The following is a 24,049-nucleotide window of genomic DNA, read 5'->3' as shown; positions in this document are numbered from 1 at the left end:
CTGAGCTTTAAAGCCCATTGATCTCCTCTTTAAAAAAAACCCAAACATTAAACAATGAATGGCATTCTATGATGGCTGTATGCTGGGATGGTAAGTGTGGAATATAAATGAAGCTGCTGTGTCCAAGGAAACCAACCTCACTTATAAATATCACAGAGAAATACATTTCACATGTGGCTGTCTACTGAGTGACCACCGGGAGGAGGGAGCAGGGAGCCTTCTGAGACCTGTCAGAGATGCTCTGGCGTCTAAGAGAAAGGCAGGGAGTGGAAGAACAGTATGTAGCTTTATTTACCTTTTAGCAAAGTAGTACCACGCCCCCCCCCCTCCTCCAAGCCTCATCGGAGCACTGGAGCTACAGGTGTGAATGGCATTCCTCGTTCTCAAGGACCCTTCAACCTAGAAGGAGCGTTTACAAACAGCCAGCTACAGGTCTTTTGAAAGGCTGGAGTGTTCTTGGACTGGAGATCAGAGTGATTCGAAAGATGAGGGGAAGTCGATGTGTGAGAGGTTCTCATGGCAAGGACCCTAACGCAGTTCTCAGCTAACAGCGCACAACATGGAGGACCTCAGCGCTGCAACCACACACAAAAGGAATTCTGCCAATAACCCAAAGAGGCTTGTGGCACACCTTTCCCTCACGGGGGCTCCAGCTGCCTTGATTTCAGCCTTGGACACACTGCGCAGAGAACACAATCTCACCGGCTAGAGCTCTGACCTGCAGAGCTAAGAGCTGATCGGTAGGCATTGTTTGAAGCTGCCAAGGTTGTGTTAACTGCTCCTGCAGCAACAGCGCTGCTATCATAGCTATTAACACACTTCCTTCCCTGACAAGGAGCGCCACAGATTCAGGCTGTAACTATCCCTAGGTACTAGCTAAAATTCCACTGAACTAAAGAGGAAATGTTAGGCTCAGGGATGCACACATCGTGTCTACTCTGCTTTCCCAAGAATGAGAGAAGATGAGAGAAAGTGACCTTACACAGAAGGATACCTGGACAGAAACTAGCACCCATATTCCCTTCAGTACTATATTCCAGGCCCTGGTCCCGTGAGTAAAGCAAGTAATCAACCTCAAGGACCCAAGTGCGGGTCAGAAGGACTTCCTTCCAAGGCCCTCTGCTTTCCAGGAACGCCCACAGGACACCTCTTATGACAATAAACTTCCTCTACTTACAACCTGTTTTTACCTGAAAAGTCCTTAGGAGAATTTGGATAGCTAGGTCTATAAAACAGGCATACAAATCAAACATTTCCATAGTAAAGAAATTTATTTTGCAACAATTCTTTGTAAACATAATCTTATCATTTATCAAAGACAAAAACAGATCACTTTTATACAAATAGCTAAATCTCAGCTGAGTGTTTGATACTGCAGGATCTCTAGAAGCTATATAAAGTGGAAGAAGAGAATCAAGTTCATAAAGTCGTCTCTAACCTCCACCTGTGTACACTGTTGGATGTGTGCTCCACTCTCATCCCACATGTACACACACATACACCCCATGCCCCACCCCGCACACAAGAAGTTGGGTTCTGAGTGATGTTTACATTCATGACAACCCCAGTAGAGCTGTGGTCTCAGGATTTTATTTCCCTGTAACTCACTACCTATACATGAACTCTTCTGTGGCTAAAGCAGAATCTTTTGCTTAAAAGGTCTTTGAACTCTATAAGTTTCTTAAGAATTATTGTCTAGTGTTTTTAACATAAACTGTTCAAGCCAGCCACTAGAAATGCTTAGAACAGTTAAAATTCCATTGCAGTCCTCCCAGGGACATGCCCACTCCTAGCCCCCAACAACCTCAATTCGATGGGACGTATTTGTCTTCATGCATGTCTTTGTATTTTTATTATGGGTGTGTCCCTCCACAATGCTGGCATTTACTTTTAATATGCTCTCAGTAGCATCATACTGCTTAATCTTTCTGTCCAGTCTTTTCTGAGATGTCTTCATGTTAGAATGTTCATGTTCAAGATCAGGGCTCTCTTCAGGCTCTGTAGGTCCTAAGCCCATTGCAGCACACAGGCTTCACAGAAAGCCCAGTTGAACTATGTCAAAATTTTGTCACATGAGTTTCCTATGCTGTGAGAGTCTACTCTTCTCTTGATTCCTTCTGTCTGTTCAGTTGGTTTTTTTGAGACAGGCTGGCCTAGACCTCATAATGTAGCCAAGTTCACACTTGAACTTCTAATCCTCCTGCCTCCATCTTCTAAGTGCTGGGCTAACAGGTGTGTGCTATCATATCCAGCATGATTTTTTTTTCTTTCAATGATTCGAAATGTAAAAACAAAGGTGGGGATGTGGATCAACAGGTAAAAGTATTTGCTGTGTGAGCCTGACAACCTGAGGCCCCAAACACAGGTAAAATGTTGGACATGGTGGTGACCTCAGCAATCCCGGCCCCCTCACTAAAAGTTGGAAGGCAGAAATAGGGTAGTGAGCTGGGGACTCTCAAGCCAGCTAGCTGGGAGTATGCGGCAGGTGCAGCAACAGAATCAGAGAGTCTACTTCAAACAAGGTGGAAGGAGAGAACCAACGCCCTAAAAACCGGCCTCTGACCTCCACAAGTGCACTATGGCACATACGTGCTCACTCTCTCCTTCTCTTACTCTGTTTCTTCTTCCTTTCATACACAATAAATAAATAATAAAATTTTAAATGTCAAGCCATTTTTAGTTTTTGTCCAAACACAAATAGGAGGGGCCAGATTTAGCCCAAGGACAACTGATCTTGCTCCAGATCACTCATTTTTTCCCTCACTATTATCTATCCATTCATTTAGAAATACTTATAAATTGTCTACCAGTAATCGTATACATAAACTTACTTTATAAGTAGGCAAAGTAAATCATGCTACCCAGTAACGAGACAAAAAGTATTAACTTGACCTTAGAGGAGATTGCCTGGTGGGCCGTGAGTGCTAATGGGGGATGGGAAAGATCAGCCCGCCTTGAAACACTGGGTGAGAAAGGAGCTCTAAACAGGACTGCTGGGGTTCCTTTGAGTGTCCACCACTTAACGGCCCTGCGCTGGGACAGTTCATCTGTTCTGTGCTTCAATTTTCTTGTCTCTAAAGTATGAACCACAGCACTGCTCACTGTACAGGCTTGTTGAGAAAGCCAGGGTCCCATGAGTGGGTGAAGACAGAACACGTGATGCACCTGATGAGTGCCTGGCTCATAGTAAACACTGGAAATGCTTTGCTGCTCAAGATCCTGGAAGACTGCATGGAGGCAGGACTAAGTAGGGGGTTCAAGACAGAGGGGAAAGACCCAGACACACGGGGGCGGAGAGAAAAGCATCCTAGGATAGAGAGTATATGGGGAAGCCTATACAACACAAAGGGCAAATTAGAAAACAAGCCAATCAAAGATGAGGAGAGAAGGATAGTGGGTAATAAATTAGGAGGGAAGCCTGCGGTTATACCATGGAGAGCCTTGAATGCCAGGCTGAGAAGTTTGGATTGTGTCCCGTTGCTAATGAGGTCTTATTAAGTTTTATGAACTAGAAGACATGCTGCCAGGATCTGGCAGCTGTGGGAGGCAAGTTGGAGAGAACACAGTCTGGAGTTAGGTTACAACCCCTATAGTTACTTTATTGGACCTGGATAAGTACAGGAAGTCATTACAAAACCACTATTATGATCTGGCTCTTAAATGCCTCCTAAAAATTAACGGGTGGAAGGCTTGGTCCTCGGTGTAGCAATGTTCAGAGGTGGGACTTTGGGAGGTGACTGGACCATGAAGGATCTAACCTCATGAATGGATAAATCAATGGACAGATTCAAAACTTAATGGGTCTGGGGAGGAGGGCTTCACTATAAAAGTGAGCTCTCTTATTGCTTCCTTACCACACACATAAAAGCGAATGGGTAGGGGCTAGCGAATTGGCTCGGTGGGTAAAGCCCTTGCCGTGAAAGCATGAAGCACCCACGTAAAAGCTTGGTACAACGGCACACAACTCTAACCCCAACATCTGGGGGTGAAGACAAGCGGATCTCTCCCTTTCACAGGCTAGCCAGCCTAGCTAACCAGTGAGCGCTAGGTTCAATAGATAATATGGAAAGCAACAGAAAGAGACGCTGGATCTCAACCTCTGGCCTCTATAGGCCACACATACACACAAACACATACATGCATGTAACACACAGCAACCAGGTGAAGTAACAGTGCAGGGAAACTTCTGAAATCGTAAGCGCCAATAAACCTTGGCTCCTCTGACGTCTCTCAGGCTCTCTGTCACAGTGCGGACAGTAAACTAACGCAACTACAATGGTTCCACCCCTTGATGACTGGCAGCATGCTGGAGCCATTGCTTGCAGCAGTGAACCAAGACAGAGGAGGTTTATGAAGTCACTATTTGTTTCTTAACCTGTGAAGCTGAAGGGCTCCATTTGGAGCTGTACTAGAAGTGGAGCCTCAGACAAGCAAGTCTGAGCAGAGGGCAGACGAGAAAAGCCAAATGCCTTGAGTTAATCCTTCCCACAGCAGGCATCTGATAATCCCCTATTCTAAAGAGCTCTTTATTCTTTGTTTTCTTGTTTTGCTTTTGAGGTAAACCGTTGGGTCTCAGTAGCCCAGGCTGGATCTGAGCTGGTGATTTTCTGTCTCAAGCTCTCAAGTGTTGAAAGTGCCACCGCATTTGAAAGAGAAGAAAACAGAAGCCAGAGATGGTAAGGTCAGCTCTTAACTGCCTCCCGGGACAATCTCAGCACTACACCTCACAGAGACCCTCCGGCAGAGGCTATTCAGCGAGATTCTGGGAAACTGAAATTATTTACGCCTTAGGTAAGGTTTCTATTGCTGTGATGAAACACTATGGCCAGAAGTGACTGGGGAGGAAAGGGTTTTTCTTTTGCTTACATTTAAAGCCCATTACTGAGGGAAGTTAGGGCAGGAGCTCAAACAAAGCAGGTGCTGACCCACAGGCTGCTCACCGGCTTACCATCTCTGATTTTCCTGAATATCTCGGGTACAAGGACCTTCGCACTGTGCTCTCAAGAAAGCTAAATTATTAGGGAAAAGACACCTCAGATCACTGGCCCCTGAAAGGATCTCAGGGACCATACATTACCATGAACTTCAAAGAAAACCAGTTCAAAGCTCTAATCTAGATGGACACAGAACTCCTATGTCTTGCCTTCCCTTCCCTCTTCAACTTTAACAGCATCACCACCTTATTTCTGGAGCTTCTCACACCACTGCGAGCCTGCCACACCTTGACACCTTTGTTGGTTCCTTGAGCTGCATTCTCTTGCAGTTTCTTTAGAAGCAAGCTTGAATGGGCTTGGGCTTCTGTCTTGGAATCTTCCGGTTCTAGTTTTGGTTCCACTGCTGTGATAAGGACCAAGCCCAAAAGCAACTCGGGAAGGAAAGGGTTTATTAGCCTCCACTTCCAGAGCCCTGTCCATCCTAGAGGGAAGGCAGTGCAGCAACCTGGAGTCAGGAACTGAAGCAGGGGTCTTGGAGGAACTCTTGCTCTCTGAGGTGCTCTTAGCTCTTACCACCTAGGACCGCTGTCCAGGAGTGGCACCTCTCACATCAATCATTTATCAGGCAAATGTCCACATAGACTGCCTACAATCTGATGGAGATAAATCCTCAGTTCAGATTACCTCTTCTGAGAAATGTCTAGGTTTGTTTCAGACTTACAAAAACGCATCCCCCTAATACCTGGCCCTCAGGCAGGAGCACAACCTTTGAAGCTGCGTGAGTAACTTCACCTTCTTGGACTAGTTTCCACGCAGCTAAAACATCATGTCCAAGAAAAGCAACGGTGTGTGGAGGTGGGAGTGTGTGTGTTGGGTATCACTGGAAGACTGACCCCGAGGGTCACCAGGCCTGGAACACCACGTCTCAAAGCCCATTCCAGGGCAAAAGAGAAGGCCTGCTTTCATTAGCGTTGTTGCATTGTTGCACCTTCTCGGGGCACACTCATTTTCTCCTTATGCCAACCTTTTCCCGCCGGCACGTCGGGAGAAGGTGCGAAGGAACTCTCTGTAAGGTCACGCCACAGTCGGCCTCCGGCTGGGTGGCGGCTGAGAGCCGACGGGATCCGAACCCGGCCTGCAGAGGACGTTCCTAGTCTGGGAGACAGGAGCAATACATCAGGTCCGGCCGCTTAGGGCCGGCGGGCGCAGGGCGCGAGGCGGGAGGCGCCAGGCGCGAGCGGGGTCGCTCCTTCCCGCCGCCCCGCGCGCGCGAGCCCAACGGCCCCGGCGCGCGCCACCTCGCGGCACGAGTCTCTGGCGGGCGGGGCTGCGCAGCTCTCGCCCCCGCCCCTCGGCCGCCGCCGCCGCCTCGGTGGAGCCCCCCGCCGTTCGCGGCTCGCCGCCCGCTGCCGCCTCAGCCGTGCCGCTCTCCTGAGCCGCCGCCCGCCCCTGCCGGCGTCCTCGCTCGCTCCCTGCGCAGCGGAAACATGGCGGCTGGAAGGGAGTGAGCCGCCCGCGGCCCCGCGCCCCGCGCCCCGCGCCGCGGTCGCCCTCAGGTAAGCGCCTGGGAGCCGCCGCCAGCCGAGCCCGTGCCCGGAGGAGCCGCCAACGGCGTCCGGCCAGAGTGAGCCCCCGCCCGGTGACCCCGCGGCCCTCGGGTAGCTGTGTCAGCCCGGCCCGAGCCCCGGCGGCCTGCGCGCCATCCGCTCGGGCCCAGTGTCCGGCGGCGGCCTGACGCGCCGGGGTCGGCTGGGGGCGCGGCGCGCGAGTGCAGCAGGCACGGGGGCCCCTTTCCGTGGGGACAGCGGGGCTGGGGCGGAACCGGGAAGCTTGGCTCGGGCCTGGTGCGGAGGCTCTTTCGGGCTGGTGGGACGTGGCGCGGGGGAGTCGCCGGGGTCCCGGCAGCGGAGGACCCAGGGTCGAGGGTGTAGAGGCTTGGGGCGGTCTGTCTGCCGGCGTCCTGGGGCGGGGAGATCTCAGCGTGTGCCACCTGCTCGTGCCTGGCAAGCACCCGGCGACTGCAGGTTTCGAACCTCAGACGGGGCGGCGAGGGGAGGGTACGGCGGACCACCGGGGAACCCAGCAGGGAAAGTGGTTCCCAGGCTAATGGGTGAACCCCCTAACATCCCAGACGCGAAGAGAACTGAGAGTCATCCAGGTTCTTCCATTCTTCGCTTATTCGGAACGGAAGTTATCTTTTAAAATCCCAAATAAAACCTCAGTAATTTGGCGAACCTATTAGGAGGGCTCTCTGTCCTAATACCGTTCCAAGGTAACTTAGTCTGGCCCTGGATGGATCTGGTGAGAGGTGGAAAGAAACGGCTGTCTCCCGTCTCTTTTCTTCGTTTCTCCTGTGGGCAGCTGTGAAGAGTGAAGATAGTTATCGCGTCCCCGGAGTCTTGTTTTGGTTAACTCCCAGTTCTTTTAGTCGTTTCTCTTACTCCATTACTCTTTGATCCGCGCCTTTGATGAGCTCTAGTTTGCCCATGTCGCCCTCATAGAAGAACTTATTCTGAGCAGAGAGATCAAACTCGGTCGCTTCTGAAGGAAATTCTTTGACTCTCAAGGACTGACCTTCTTAAATAGACAGTACTCTCCCTTCCTCATTTCTGTGCTGTGTTAATCTTAAGGGGGTGGGGATGAGGGAAAGCTGTCTAGTAGAATGTGTTCACCCAAGCTAGAAGAGATTCTCATCCTGTTTTGTGGTTTCTCTTCCTTTAAAAAAAATGTCTGTGAACACTTCATCAAGTGAGCTAATGTATATCAAAAGATTTTACAGTGTAATATATCATGCAAATAAAAGAGCTTATTATTTTTGCTCTAGACCTAGTTTGGTGCCAAACTGCAATTTAATATTTGCTTGGAGAGAGAACTGCATTATTACAATGAACTGTGTGCTTTTTCTGCCAACAGAAGGCCCCAACTTGCTGTGAAAAACAACACTTCTTGTTGCTCATTTTAAAGCATTTCTTTTTTTTTTTCAAAGTCATTTAGCCTTGGTGGTACATAGGGTTAAGGTACTTAAAAAAAAATCTTTTATCATTTTCTTAAACACTTGCCTAAGCAGCCCTGCAAATGAGTAATTTCTTAAGCCCTTTAGAGGAATGATGGCCTTGTAGATAAAATGCTTTTGTGTCTTGAACCTTGTTCCAGCTCTCTCTCTAAGCGGAGTTTCACTGTTTTTCTAACTACAGCAAGCACTATCAGCAGTCAGAACTGCCTTTATCATTGCTCTTACGTCTTCATTTCTTGACTTGGTTAGTGGCTTTAAAATTTGTAGCAGAGATGTCAAAAATGTTAAATAGATTTATTTTTAGTTGTGTGTGTGTGTGTGTGTGTGTGTGCACATGAGTGCAGTTGCTCACAGAGGCCAGAGGAATCAGTGCCCTACAGCTGGAGTTGCCCACAGAGGCCAGAGGAATCAGTGCCCTACAGCTGGAGTTGCCCACAGAGGCCGGCGGAGTCAGTGCCCTACAGCTGGAGTTGCCCACAGAGGCCAGAGGAATCAGTGCCCTACAGCTGGAGTTGCAGCGTTGCAGGCAGCTGTCAGATGACTGGCAGGTGGACGCCAGGAGCTGAGCTTGGGTTCTTTGGAAGAGAGCTACATGATCTTAATCACTGAGCTGGCTTTCCAGCCCCATGCATATGCCAGGGTTAATTTCAGGAATGTTTGTACAAATGCTGTTTCACTTTTGTGTAAATTAGTAAAAAAAAATTTGTGTGGCACCATTCTCTACAGAACTACATAGATACAGAAGTCTCTGAACCCTCCAGTGTAAGAATTCAAAAAACAGAAAACACTGGCTTGACTGTTACAATGAAATTTAAACTTGCCGTATTCTAACCTTTATACTTATATACAACCCTGTGTCAGGCATTGTGTTATGTGTGGTGCTAAGCTGACTACACAGAGATAAGAGACATTTCTAATCATTGCTTACTTAGGTTATCTCAATAAAAGTTAAGAACTATGCATAGAATGCTCTGGTTACCTGATAAGGCTCTTGAGCTAGCCAGGCTTTGAGGAAAGGTTTTGGGGAGGGGCGAGTCCAGGGTCTGTGATAAGGGGGCCAAGAGGAGTAGAATATGCATAAGTAAAGGAAAAGTGTGAGAAAAGGAGTGATCAGCACAAAAGCCACAGCATTTTATGACTGCCAATAAGAGTAAAGATGAAACAGTAAATTATGAGGCTTCAGCCAGGCAGAAGCTGTGTTGTGGACCTTATATACATAAACATTGTGAAATTAATTTAGTGGGTGGTGTTTTTAATCATTGAAAGACTTACAGAAAAATCTAGACGTAGTTGAAGTAACATTAAAAATAGAGATGAAAAGAAAGAAATTTGAGAAAACCTATGAGATCTTACATCTATGAGGGAATGATTAACCGAAACAGGAAACATTTAAAAGTGAGAATTTTTAAATTTAAGTTTATTTACTTATTTTTAGATTTAGCCATTTCTTGAGGTAGAACATGGAACAAATACAATGTGGAAGAAAAGAGTTTGGAGTCAGAAAGTGAAATATTGCTTTATTATTAGTAATAATAGAGTTATCTGATATGGAGTATGGAGCTGTTCTAGATGACGGCAAGGTAGTGGTGTATGTGTGCATGCACACACATACAGGAGGGGTGTAACTAAAATACAACAGAAGCAAAGGGCAGTGGAGTGTGACTAGCTGTGAGGCTAGTATATATTGGATGCATCGTGTGTGTGTGTAGCAAAGTGATTTAGGATGATGGGATGAGGAAGAGGAAAGCTGTGACCCAGGTGCAATAAGGATAAAGATTTAATTGAGGTAGTAGATGACATGTGAAGCCGTGAGGCAGAAAGCGGTATGGCCAGATGGTACAAACCTCAAAGGAGGAGTTTTTAAACACAGGAGTGGGTAAGTAATGTTTTTTTACTTTTTCCTTCTTACAGGCAGGGTTCTGATCTCTTCATTTTCATTCAGGACTCACATCAATTGTTATTTGCACCGAAGAGACTGTTTTAAGTCTTGAAAATAAGGGCAGGTGCCCTGTATAGAGTCCTTTCTGTCCATATGTAGTGACAGAGGGTTTTTCTCAGATGATTGGTGGGTGAGTAAGAAACAATTAGATAAAGCAGTGAAATTAATCTATGCTTTGGGGGGAGTTTAGTAGAAAATGCCTAGACTTTGGCTTTAGAAAGACAAGGATTCAAATTTAGGCTCTGTTTCTAGCCTGATGGCTGTAACATACCCTGAGCTATAGAATAAATAAATAAATAAATGCTATTTCATAGTTTCACAACGTTTGCATCAAAAAGTCACTAGCAAAGAAATTGACTCTTCATTAGATGTGAAGTAAATGCTAATTTTCTTATCCCTGCTTTTAATGGGCTTATGCTCTGCTTACAGAAATAAAGCTTTTCCCTCCACACTTAACCAAAATTACTAGACAGGATACAGTAAGTATTCTTTTTACTTTAAAGAGGTAAAAGTAGAATAGTATAGCAGTTCAGAGGAGAGAACAATCATTTTTCAATACTTAAAAACAAGTTTAGTCTTCACATTCAAAATAATTTTCTTTGGATCCTGGAGACTAAATTTCAGAAGATTAAATAATAATTATGTCTAGCTACCTAGTATTTAAAGTATAGAGTATTTTGTTTAAAATTATTAGCTTTGACACAAATTTGAATATGATATTTAAGTCAATAATGAGATTAAAGTGATGGATTTGGTCTGTGAAAGTCTTGAGACTATCAAGTTTGAAATTGCTTCTAGACATATTAGTGAGCAATAGGTTGTTCATCCTCTCTACCTACCTCAGTTTACTATGTGTTCATTTATAGATATTAATTCAGAAGTTCAGATTTTTGTCGGAAGTAAATAAATTCCACATCTGAAAATAAGTTCCCATGTAGGCAGATTTTAGGTTAGCAAAGTAACTCTTGTGGTTTGTTTTGTAGCTGTAGTTTAGTCCTTGTAATGACCTTGTTTGATAGATAGGCTCAGTCAAACTCTGGATTTTTATTGACGAAAGATTCTCTTTCCCACTGTACTGATTTAGAATTAAAACAAAGCTCAGATCTCTCAGTGTTGATAAATATTAACTGCATAGATGCAAGTTACTTTGATTCTCAGATACTCAGCTTCTTTATAAAGTGAGGGAAGGTGTAATGCTAAGTTTGAACTATGAGTTCGTGTAGAGCAGGAAGGCAATGGTCACATAACGCACTGAAGTGTCGGATCCCTCTTTCCTCATCTATAGTTGATACCTTGGTCAAAGCTTTAGTGCTAACTCGAGCTATCAAGGACTTTCTAGAGTTAATTGTTCTGATAACTTCATGGTTGGATAAATCCAGCAACTTTTGGTGTCCCAGCTTCTTCAATCACTTGTCATCTGTGGTATTCATTCTTGTCTGGCCTGACTTCCTTTCTCTCCTAAGCCGTATTCTCTTCTTGTTCTCCTAAACTACTCTTTCCTGTATTGTTAACCATTTTGCTGGTGGTGATGTGTATGCCCCCTGGAATCCTGGCGGGGGTATTAATTGTTCTGTAACCCTTTTAAATACAGTGCTTTCTCCTACAAACATCGCAGTGAGAGAGTCACAGATACCTAATTTTTCTGCCTCTACTGTTTCCAGATCATGTCTTTTCTTTCTTGTTAAAATGCCCATGGCTTTCTAGAATAGGTATTATGTTGCCCTTGTTAGATCTTTACCGTTTAGGACCTGTGGCACACTGTCTCCTACAATCTCCGTTACTCTTCTCATTCTGAGTGACTTCAGTGTTCCTATGGATAATTTTTTTCCTCTAAAACTGTTTTCTTCTACTCAAGAGATCATCTCTATACCTAATTCATTTCCCTGTGTCATCTCATTTCACCTAGAGCTGGCCCACTTCTGAAATGATAAATGAAGGTTGACAGTTTTCTGCAAAATTTCTCCCTACCTAGCCTTTGGTTATTCTCACTAGATCTGGCCCTTGATCTTTTCATTTCCTTTCCTTTCCAGTTCAGTGTTCCTTCATATGCCTTTTTTATTCACTCTCTTCCATTACCCTCTAGTACCATGCCCTATTTTTCTGACCCTGTCTGGCTGAAGTCATAAACTTGTTGACTCAAACTAACCTTTTCGTTGTGCCAGTTTTACTGAGCATGAGACAAAGCACACTGTTAAATTGATTGCTACCACTGGGCTTTTGCTATGTACATATTTGTTTGTCCTATATTCTGTGATGCTGTGTGTAAAAATACTCTTTTCAGGCTTCTGACCTCTGTAATGCCTCTTCTTAATCTCAACCTGTGGCCAACTGCTTAGAAGGGGTATTTGTCTCATATCCTTCTAACAAAGTTGCTTTAAACTATATATGTGTTTTCCTGCATCTCCTGTTTGCTAAAGTAAATCTCTTGAGGCCTGTCTTTTCTAGTTGTTAACCTCTTTCTCTTATCTGACTTCTCTTTCTCTCTCTCTCTCTCTCTCTCTCTCTCTCTCTCTCTCTCTCACACACACACACACACACACACACACACACACACACTCTCTCTCTCTCTCTCTCTCTCACACACACACACACACATCAGTGAAATAAATCTTATAAAATGCTTATCTTTTATAAACTTAAGTTATATACACTGGGAATATAAACTTTCTCATCTTTACTCTTTATTTACATTTTATTTCAGGTCTCTCTCTCCCTTTTTCTCTCTTTCTCTCTCCCCCGTGTGTGTGTGTGTGTGTGTGTGTGTGTGTGTGTGTGTGTGTGTGTGTGTGTTAGTGCACCTGTCTAGGTCAGAGATCCTGGGATTTGAACTCATGTCATCAATCTTGGCAGCAAGTACCTTTACATGCTGAGCCATCTTGCAGGCCTTCCACCTTTGTTTCAATGTAGCTTAACTTAATAAGGTTCAGTTTCCTTATCTGAAAATGAGGATAATAGAGTATTTATTAGGTGCTATAGCATCTTAAGATTTCTGTTAGTTTTAAGGTTTTTTCATAGCCTATATGAAGAAGCTCTGTACAGTGTCTGAAACACTGTAGAACTGTCATATGTTACATTTGTGTAAATATTAATTATTGCTGCTTACATCAGTGACATATTAGTCTTCTTACTTCAAAAATAAAAGACACACTTAAAGGTTTAGGAATTTGTCCTAGTCACCACAAAGGCTCTGGAACTGCTCCAGTCAAGGTCATCAGTTTTCTCCTTTGCGCCGAAGTGGGCAAAGGTATTAAAAGCAGCAGGTTCCAGCCCTACCTTTACTTTCGTGATATCCCTTTTTCCTTAAAAGATCTTCTTTTCTCCTTGGGTTTCAGTGCCCTTCAGTGCTTGGGTGCCTTGCTGACTACATCACTGCATGCAGTGTTTAGGTGAGAACTTTTCTTCCCTTGCCTGCCCTGCACCACATTCTCCTAATAAGCAACTGCTCATTTGGTTTGGAAGTACACCTGCATACTCAGAACTCAAATCCTTCTGCAGTCTGATATTTCTTCTGAGTGTTAGCCTGTGTTTAGCTACCCATATCGGCGTCATAAGAGCTTTCAGCCATATCTCCCTCAGTCAGTAAGCCACCTTGTTTTCGGCATTTGTTACAACAGCACTAGCAAATTAATATCTACCTCAGAGCAGTTAGTGTCCAATTCTGCCTAGGAGTAACAGGGGTTCTGCGGATCACAGTAGGAAGGAAGAAGGTGGGGAAGGACAGATGATTATAACTGTAGAATATTGACAGATGTTGTTGTGTACATGTTTTTAAATTTAAAGTGTGTATTAATCCTGTCAGTGGGATGCCAAGCGTTGTCAACAGCATTTTCTGATAAAGAACAGAGTGCAGAAGGAGGAAATGATGTACCCAATTTTGAACAGCTAGGAAGTGTCAGAATGCTTCCTCAAAACCAGGCCTTACTGCACTCTACACTTTGTCTAGAGTGACTCATTGCCTCTTTTGACCTCTTTCTAAAAACTTGGTGTGTATTATTGAACGTCATGGTGGTTCTCCTGAAAGTCACCATAAATACATTTTCTTAATTTTTGATCCTATAAAGTCTGCTGTATTATTTTTACCCTCCGTGTTTATTATAAATATTAGTCACTTTTAATACATATACATATTTTTATTTTATCTACAATGGTTTTTACTGCTTGACTTATTATAGCAACATTCCCAGGTACTTTCTTAGGCTATTTTATTAGAGTTGCTTTACACCATGCTTATTGTGCTGGCTAGTTTTATGTCAGCTTGACACAACTTAGAGAGAATCATTTGGGAAGAGGGAGCCTCAGTTGAGAAAATGCTCCCACCAGATTGACCAGTGAGCAAGCCTGTGGTGCATTTTCTCAACTGATGATAGATATGGGAGGGCCCAACAGACTATGGGCAGTGCCACCCCTGAGCAGGTAGTCCTGGGTGGTATAAGAGAGCAGGCTAAGCAAGCCATAGTGAGTAAGCCAACAAGCATCATCCCACCCATAGCCTCTCCATCAGTTCCTACCTCCCCCCTGCCCTGACTTTCTTTGATAATGGCCAGTGATAAGAAAGTGTAGGATGAAATAAATCCTGACCTCGCCAAGTTGCTCTTGGTCAGTGTTTTAGCACAGCAGTAGAAATCCTAACTATGACACCTACATAAACATTTCCTCTGGAGCATTCTAACACAGAAGAAATAGACTATTTTAACCATATTGTTCTGTTAAGTGTAATAGAAAATAGAAGAGCCAATATATTCATTCTTGAACAGATAATTTAAAAGTTTAAACTTCCAATTCTTAGTAAAAGCCTGTCCCACCAAAAAATTAGGAGTATAGAAACTTACGTAGGGCTGGAGATGGCTCAGAGGTTAAGAGCACTGTCTGCTCTTCCAGAGGTCCTGTGTTCAATTCCCAGCAACCACATGGTGTTCACAAACATCTGTAATAAGATCTGATGCCCTCTTCTGTCGTGAAGATGTACATGCAGGCAGATCACTGTGTACATCATAAACAAATAAATCTTTAAAAAACTTATATATAAAGAATTAAAGGTTAATAATCCCAAAGTAAGAATATTTTAATTTAGACACATAATTTTATTGTCCAGGCTTCATTTGTTCATTAATTCAACAAATATTTGTTTGTGTCTAAAATTTTTGTCCAGACACTGCGATGACCTATGCTATGTCTCTTAGGTAGGGCTGCTTTTGCTATGATGAAACACCATGACCAAAAGCAGCTTGGGAGAAAAGGGTTTATTTCGCTCACAGTTTCATATCATCATCAAAAGCAATGAGAGCAGGGCAGGGAAAGAACTTGGAGTCAGGAGCTGATGCAGAGGCCATAGAGTAATGCTGCTTATTGGCCTGCTTCTAATGGTTTGCTCAGCCTGATTTCTTATAGCACTCAGGACCACCAGCCCAAAGTTAGCCCCACCCACAAAATGGGCTGGGCCTTCTTCCTTGATCACTAATTAAGAAAATGCCTTAAAATAGGATTGTTTGGGGGCTTTTCTCAATTGAGGCTTCCTCCTCTCTGGTGACTTTAGCTTGTGTCAAATTTAAATAAAACTAGCCAATACACTATGATAAAGATGGATGCTATAATTTTAAAAATTAAAAGATAAGTCATAGAGTTGAAAAAGTATATATTTGTGGTACATTTAATAGTCAATATTAATATAATAAAACCCCTTTTAGTGTGTTAAAACAAGACAAATCAGTATACAAAATAGATTGTTTATTAGCCATGTGGACAAATTAAATTTTTAAAATGCCATTTTACACCTATCAAATTGGCAAAAAATGAAGCCTTGCAATCTCAAAAATTAGTGGAGATGGAGAGTTAGAAGAACTCTTGGATACTGTTGGTGAGACTAGTAATTTCACAACCACAGCAGAAAACAGTTTGCCAATTCCTGTTAAAAGTAAAATGAAGCCTCGGAGCCTCACTATGAAGTCTCACCAGCATGGCGGCCTAACACGAGTTGAACAAGGATAGCAAGAGACATGCTAACGTAGCCAGAGAGGTGGAATGGTGGGTGAAGGAGTAGGGAAGTTCAAAAGGCCTCCACACTACTCAAAGAACTGCAGACAACTAAGGAATGCTGAGAGTGGGAGGAATAGTCTTCCCAGGGAAGAGGACACCAATTAGTTACTCAATACCAGATGATCAGCTCTGAAAACATATATGAATAACATTATATAGACTAAGCAGGTTGTATTTATGTATTTAGGAATATGTGTGTGTGTGTTCATGTGCGTGTTTGTAATAACAATTAATGAAGAAAGGGAATGACTTTGAAAGGAGTAAGGAGGTGTATATGGGTGTGAGGAAAGGGAAGGGAGAAATAATGTAATTATATCATTTTTTAAAAATTCTTCTCTCATATATTACATCCTAATTACAGTTTCCAGTCCCTCATCCCCTTTCCCCCAGAACCACTTCTCCCGTTTCCCTTCAGAGAAGAGCAGGCCTCCTAGGGATCTCAACCAAACATGGCATATCAGATTGCAATAAGACTAGGCATCTTCCCTTATAAATTAGGCTGGGTGAAGCAACCCAGTAGGAGGAAAAGGGTCCTAAAGGCAGGCAAAAGAGTCAGAGACCACCGCTGCTCCCACTGTTAGGAGTCACCACAAGAAAGCCAATCTATATAGCCATAATATATATGCAGAAGACACATACAGGCTCCCTGATTGTTAATTCAGTCTCTGTGAGCCTGGTTAGTTGATTCTGTGGGTTTTTTTTTTGTTGTGTCTTAATCCCTCTGGTTCCTATAATCCTTCCTCCCTCTTTTCCACAGCATTCCTCAAGCTCCACCTAATGTTTGGCTGTGGGTCCCTGCTCTGCTTTCATCAGTTGCTGAATGGAACCTCTGATGACAATTATGTTAGGTTCTTGTCTACAAGTATAGCAGAGTGTCATTAGGAATCATCTCATTGACTTTCTCCCCACCAGTGTGTTTGGTTCTATCCTACATCTCTGGACTATGTAGCCTTTGGTTCCTGGCTCCCTCTCATGGCATGGATCTCAATCTGGGTTAGGGTTAGGCCTCTTCCACAATTTCTGCTCCATCTTTACTTGAAGCACATCTTGCAGGCAGGACAAATTGTAGCTCAAAAGTTTTGTGGCTGGGAATGTAATTATAGTATAACCTCAAAAAATAAAATAATTAAAAAACAGAAAAAAGAAATATACAAAAAATTCACACATGATTATAGCAAAAATAAAACTAAGGTAAGGCATAATGCCACATGCCTTTAATTCTAGCGCTTGGGAGTTTGAGGTAGGTGGATTTCTGTGAGTTCAAGACCAGCCTGGTCTACATAGAAAGCTCCAGGACAGCCAGGGCAGAGAGATCATGTCTCAAAAGCACACAAACAAAGAACTAGTTCAAATATCTTTCAATAAAAAAATGAAAACAAAGAAACTTTACCTAATATAATTACATATGATAATTAAAATGAGAACTTGAGTAAACCTTATAAGAGTTTGAGTATAGAGTAAATTTCAGAAAATAAGCATATAAAGCTTAAAGTTGTATTTCAACTGTGTAGTAAATATATGTATCTATTCATTATACTTTAAAAATCTGATCTTACCATTTGTGTTTTAAATAACAGTATTCAACCCTTTTTATGAGTATAGCACAGGAAAATAGCAGGAGTATAAAAAGATATAATTAAGCTGAATTATATAAAATTTTGTAGGTTTTCTAATAGCCTAATACAGGCTGTTTTAAATTACCTAAACTATTTGAATCTAAGATAACAAATGTTTTGGTTGAAATACATTCAAATTACTATGAGCACAAAGGTGAGAACAGCAATCTGCCAAGGCAGAAGAGGAAGAGGACCTTTGGAGCCTCTATAGTGAGACTAGCAATATGGACTCTGAGAAAGATATAACAAAAAGACAGCTTTTCTGATAGGAAGATGTAAGTACCCCTTTGAATGGAATTGTAGAGGAAATGCCATGGAGGAAGGATTAAGAGGAAGAACAGGTATAACAGCACTTACCTGTAGCACTGAGCAGCTGTAGAACTTAAACAATCTGCCCAAGGTCACAAGGTTGGCTAATGGTAAAACTGAGATTTGAACTTTGGCAAGTTGGGACCAGAGTCTATGCATATGGTCAATAAACTTATAAGCAAAATTGGTAGGAAATGGTGTTTTGAATGTCAAGGGAACAACAGTAACTTAAAAGAGAATAGTCATTGGTGTGAAAAACCCAAGGTGGTCAAAACAGAAATTTTAAAAAGACAGCATTGAGTTAAAAAAAAACCTCATATGCTTTAAATACAGGACACCAAGATAATAGAGTTAATATCTCTTAGAATACTAATTATTCAACCTACCAGTTCACTTGATTGGTGACTACAATTCAATTTAATTGAGAAGATGATTGAGTTAGAGATTATTCAGAAGAGATCTCTATATTTAAGTGCTTGGTGTGTCAACATGAAGAAAGGAATCTTTATCCTTTGCAGTCTGTAATCTTAGTTTCTCAATCAACCAGGATTGATATTGACAATTGTGTTTTCTCTGTACCTTCTGATTTTTAACAAAAATAGGACTTATCCTGTTGTTTTTAGTGGATTTCAAGACAAAGTACAGGGTTTCCAAATATTCTCAAGAACTTTTCAGCCTTAAATACTTCACAGATGAGAATAATGGAAGAGAGCTTAGAAGCAGAGTTTAACAATCTGGAAATTGGGGTCTAGAGAGATGATTGAGTGATTAAGAGTATGTATTGCTCTTACAAAGGACCTGAATTCAGTTTCCAGAACCTACTGAGTAGATTACAGCCTCCTATAACTCCAGCTCCAGGGAATCCAATGCCTCTGACTTCTGAGAACACTCACACTGGTGTGCACTCGCCATATACCTAATTAAAACAAAAACAGTCTGGAAATTGTTGTGTGACTTGGTAGTTAGAAAGTCCTTCTTCAATCCTAGTTTTTTATTTGCTGGATCTGTGATTTAGGCAAGGACATTGCAATGGTGATATCTAAGATCTCTTCTAACTCAGATTCTGGAACTGTTAAATCAGTTGTTCAATGACAAAACTATTCCCAAAGAGAGGAATAAGCTTGGCAAGGGCATGAAAGCTAGAATCAGGTTCTACTGACTCTTGGCCTGAAATTTGATAAATGAATCAGCAAGTATTTGCTTGGCTGCTAAATATCAGGCATGAGCTAGTTATATGAAAAAAGTCTTAGGAAATTGCTTTAGAATTTATCCAGTGTACCAAAGTGGCAACCAGATCTTCTCGGTGTGTGTTTGTCCACATATCTTGCCTTGGTCTAGAATGTCGTTATATGACACCTCTTCCATGTAAGGTGCTATACTGAGAAGAAGAACCTTTGAGTATCTTCCAGATACATGAAAACATTTTCACTAACTGCATATAAGTATTATTAGTTCTATTTTATATGTAAAAACAACAACAAAAAGACCCAAAGACCCAATTTAAAATGTATGGGTAGGACAGTTTCAAACACAGGCCAGCCTGACTTAACCCAATTGCCTTTTCCACTTACCATGAACGCTATCCCCAGCAGTGTTCTATAATTTTAATACTTTATCAGTCCATTTGTGAGTGTTATCATATGTATGTTTATTGAGTACATATTATTATTTCATCAATCAGTATAGGCATACTAGAATCCTGATGCTATAGTTTGGGTCTTAAATGTCCCCTCAAAAGGCCCCTTTGTTAAAGACTTGGTCCCTGGATTGATGCTTTTGGAAGCTACTGGAACCTTTAAGATATGGGCTGACTGGGAGGTCTCTGGGCTATTGCAGACATGCCGCAAAAACAGTATCTTCTTTCATTTTTTCCTGCTTTCTGCCATGAAGTGGACAGCTTTGCGCTGACATCATGCTGATACACAGGCCCAGAATGACAGGACCAATTGAATATGGGTTGAATTCTCTAAAATTGAGTCAAAATATTTTTTCTTCATTAGTAGATTGCCTCAGGTATCTGTTAGAATGACAGAAAATTGATTAACACCTAAATAGAAGAATGAAATGCTTCAGTGAATCAATCAAGATTCTTTGTGTTTGGGGATGGAGAGATGGCTCAGCGGTTAAGAGCATTGCCTGCTCTTCCAAAGGTCCTGAGTTCAATTCCCAGCAACCACATGGTGGCTTACAACCATCTGTAATGAGGTCTGGTGCCCTCTTCTGGCCTGAAGACATACACACAGAAAGAATATTGTATACATAATAAATAAATGTTAAAAAAAGATTCTTTGTGTGGTGATGCCCATGCAAAGTGGTCTGCATGCAAGAGGAGGCCAGAGGGAAAGCCTCAGGAATACTGTCCACCTTATTTCCAAAACAGGGGCTTTCAGTGGTCCAGAGTTCACCTATTAGGCTAGGCTGGGTGGCCAGCTGGCTAGCAAACCTGTCTTTGCTTTCCAGTGTTAAGACTGTAGGTTCACATTACCATGTCTAGCTTTTTTTTTTTTTAATGTGGGTTCTAGAGATTAGAACTTGCTTCATGGCAAGTACCATACCAATTGAGTTATTTCTTCAGCTTAAGGTTGATTTTTAATTTGAGAAAATGTATGATTTGCTTCTTTTTAAAAGAGTCAGTGCTCTTGTTTTAATAAGTCCAAAATGTCTGTACCCTTTCAGCCTTTGGTCTGCATCCATTTCATCACCTCAACCTGTCATTTACAAACTGTTTCCTAATGATAAAAAGGAGGATTAGATGGTTTGTTCCCTTGGTGACTTTGCTACCGATTAACTGACTGGGACAGAAATAGTGGTTAGGCAAAGCAAAGCGCAAGTTCTAGTTTTGGTCAACGTTGGTATCTCTTCACATTTGACAGCAGAGGGCATGGCAGTAGGCAGGTGGAGAAGCAACTGACAGTACCTTCTAGTATTATGGCTTTCCTGCAGACATCAGGAAACCAGCCCCTTAGCTACAGCTCCTGCATAGGCCTCGGAAGTTGAGATTCCTTATCCCTTAGCAGTCATCAGTGTTAGAGATCCTGGCCTGGTGTGTTTAAGATCTCTGGCTTGTTCCTAAGGGACAACTCTTCAGGTGACTAAGGGATCCACAACTTCTCTTCTCTGGCTCTTTATAACCTTCTGTTCTTTGTTGGCCTCAAGACTGTCCTCTTTCTACTTCTGCCATTTTCCTTGTTTCTGCCCTAGATGGCCTCTTGAATTTTCAGCTCCCTCTTGTTACTATGACCCCTTTCCCAGTTGCTACTGTTCAGGTGACTCCCACTGCTTTTCCTCTGCTGTTGTTGCCATTGCTGCTTCTGCTGCACTTGGTCACCAGTCTTTTGGTCCTGTGTCTATACAGACAGCTGATTTCCTGCTTTTGTCTCTCAGAGTTCTGGCTGTGCCTCTGCTGCTGCCTTGCTGTTACTGCTGCTGTACTTTCTCTGCTGCTTCTTTTTTTTCTGTTACTAGCTCAGCCCCCATCACTAGAAGTAGACAGAAAAAGACCACCCAAGAAGCTAATTTTTGCAATGGCAGAAGAGTTGTCTCCCAGCCAATTTACCAAGTAACCAAACTCTTTGCTCATATAACCAGAGAATGGGTGTTTGCCCTAATCATAGCAAACCTGGCATTCAGATGAAGATTTGTTTTATACCAATTACAGCACTGTCTTTTCAGCACCTGTCACAGCAGTCCCACCAAGAAAAATGCTCCCTCTTCTGCCTTTGTTGGAAATGGTTTCGAGGTCATCTGGAGTTCACTGAGGATTGTAATAGCAAAAGGACTGATACAAACTGAAATAGTCCTAGCTAAGTGTGCACCTTCAGGAGCCAGAGCAATAAGCTGCAATCTTATACAGTTTTTTTTTCTTCAAAGTATCCATGGAGTGTTGGAAACAGCTTGTGTTCCTTTAAGAGTAGTCTGATTCTTTGAGCCTTTTCCAGCAGCCAGGGAAACAAGGAGACTTCAATTATAGGGTCACATTGCCCTATCCCTTAATATATTTATTCATTTACAGCAAAGTGAGCATCAGGGATGCTTACAATAAGATCTTTTTTAAAAATTAATTTTTATATGTGTGGGTGTTTTGCCTACATATATGCATGTGATTTACATGTGTGTTTGATGCCTGCACATGCTAGAAGGTACTTTGGATCACCTGGAATTAGAGTTGCAGATTATTTTAAGCTGCCATATGGGTGCTAGGAGTTGAACTGTGATCCTCTGGAAAAGCAACCAGTATTCTTAACCACAGAACCATCTCTCTAACCCCAGTGATAAAATCATAAAGAACTTATTAACTCTAACAGTGACTTTAGCAGATATTTTTATGTACATACCTGTACATGTGTATGTGTTGGAAGGTGTGTGCATGTGTATAGATCAAAGATTAATTTGTGTGTGTTCTTCAATTGGCCCTCTGCCTAATTTTTTGAGACTGAACCTGAAACTCATAGATTTGGCCAAATTGGCTAGGCAGCAAGCTCTAAGGGTTGTCCCTCTCTACCTGCCCAGCACTGGGATTTCAGGTACATACTACTACATCCAGCTTTTACGTGAATACTGGGGATCAAACTCAGGAACTCGTGCTTGTCCAGTAGTCACATTACAGACTAAGCCATCTCTTTAGTTCCCAACTTTAACCAGTTTCAACAGTACTTTAACAATGCCTAACAGCTGGTTCTCCAGAGAGAGGAGGGTTCCCTCATCTGTCTCAAGATTTTTATTCAAATGAGAGGCTCTTCACTTCAGTGCTCTTCCTTACCAAGCCTATAACTCTAGTCTCCTCATGACAAGAGCATCAAACAAATCCTAGCTGAAGACCAGTCTGAAAAGTAACTGTTCAGTACTCCTCAAAAATGTGTACATGATCAAACAGTAGAAGTCTGAGAAGCTATCGAACCAAGACAAGCTTAAGAAGATGTAGCAACTAAATGAATTGTAATCACTTGGTTGTCACCTTGGAACAAAAGGAGCGTGACTCAAGTATTGACTTTATATTTAATAGGGTATTGGCATTAGTTCATTAATTGTAACAGATATTCATGTTATTATAAAACAAGATATTAATAACTAGAAAACTGAGTGCATAGTACAGATAGAGCTATCTATACAGTTTCCTATAAATCTAAAACTGTTCAAATAAAGGATTAGATGCTATTTATTTAAGATTTAATTAAAATACATTTCTTCATAAACAATATGCCAAGTGTTTGATTCACTTTATGGGTCTGACAAACTTCAATATATAGATAGATTTATGTGCCAGAATATATGCTAGCCTGATGTCATATAAATTTTCACACATCCATGTAATACATGTAGCAGTCAAAAATATGCCAAGTGCAGGTAAACAAAAAGCATTCAGACAAATGTAAAATATTGAAAACACAGTGCCATTATTTGGTGGGATTGTGACTATGTCCTCATATTGGCTTTGTAAACAAAATCACTTCATATATAGATACTTTTTTATGTGAGTTATTTGTGTCGTGCTTTTAAAAAAGGTGTTAATACTTATTACCTTTGTATTAACTAATACAGTTGACTAGTTATGACTTTGGTCATATGAGAAGTATGGGATAAACTTAGAAGTTCTATAATGCCTTAAAAAATAAAACCTTTTCAGGGACTAGGGAAATGAGTCAGTAGGTAAAAATGCATGCTGTATAATCATGAAGACCTGAGTTCAAGTCCACAGCACCCATAAGAAAAGCTGGGCATGGTGATGCTCACCTGTAATACCAGTCCTGGGAGGTAAAGACAGAGGCCAGGAGCTTACCCAGTCAGACAGTAGCCCAGCCAATGATCTCCAGGTTCAGTGAGAGACCCTGTGTGAAAAAATAAAGTGGAGATCCACAGAGTAAGGTTTTTGACATCTACCTTTCACTTGTGTATATACACATATCCCAGTTCACATATGCACATACATGCATGTGTACCACACACCCAAGCACATAACAAACACATCAAAGAATTGTTATCTTTTGAGAAATCTCAAAAGAGTTTGTATTCTACTAAAAATTATTTTCATCATCATTTCTGATTATATAATGAAAGACATTTGTAGAACTCTATCTTACAGTGTGTATTCTATAAATATTATGTAATGACCTAAGAGGACCTCTTGCTGTAGGAAACTATTGCTAAGCAAATGTCTATAGAGCTAGAAATTATCTTGTTTCTTTCTTGTTTAAGAACTCATTCCCCA

At 42.1% G+C, this 24,049-nt stretch overlaps 1 protein-coding gene across 3 annotated transcripts in view; it reads left to right on the top strand.

The window, feature by feature from the left end:
* Nucleotides 1-6,336: 6,336 nt before the first annotated feature.
* The window catches only part of Scmh1 (Scm polycomb group protein homolog 1), a 153,126-nt gene continuing 135,413 nt past the window's right edge, over nucleotides 6,337-24,049 (top strand). For all 3 annotated transcript variants that reach the window (XM_085686511.2, XM_087904654.1, XM_085686510.2), the window contains exon 1: nucleotides 6,337-6,490. The gene's annotated coding sequence lies outside the window, so the exon portion shown is untranslated. The remainder of the gene's footprint in view (nucleotides 6,491-24,049) is intronic.

This window comes from Myodes glareolus, chromosome 3 (assembly GCF_982192425.1).
Source record: "Myodes glareolus chromosome 3, mMyoGla1.1, whole genome shotgun sequence".
Classification (NCBI taxonomy): Eukaryota; Metazoa; Chordata; class Mammalia; order Rodentia; family Cricetidae; genus Myodes; species Myodes glareolus.
The sequence above is the reverse complement of the archived record's forward strand: the minus strand, read 5'-3'. Positions and strand labels throughout refer to the sequence as shown.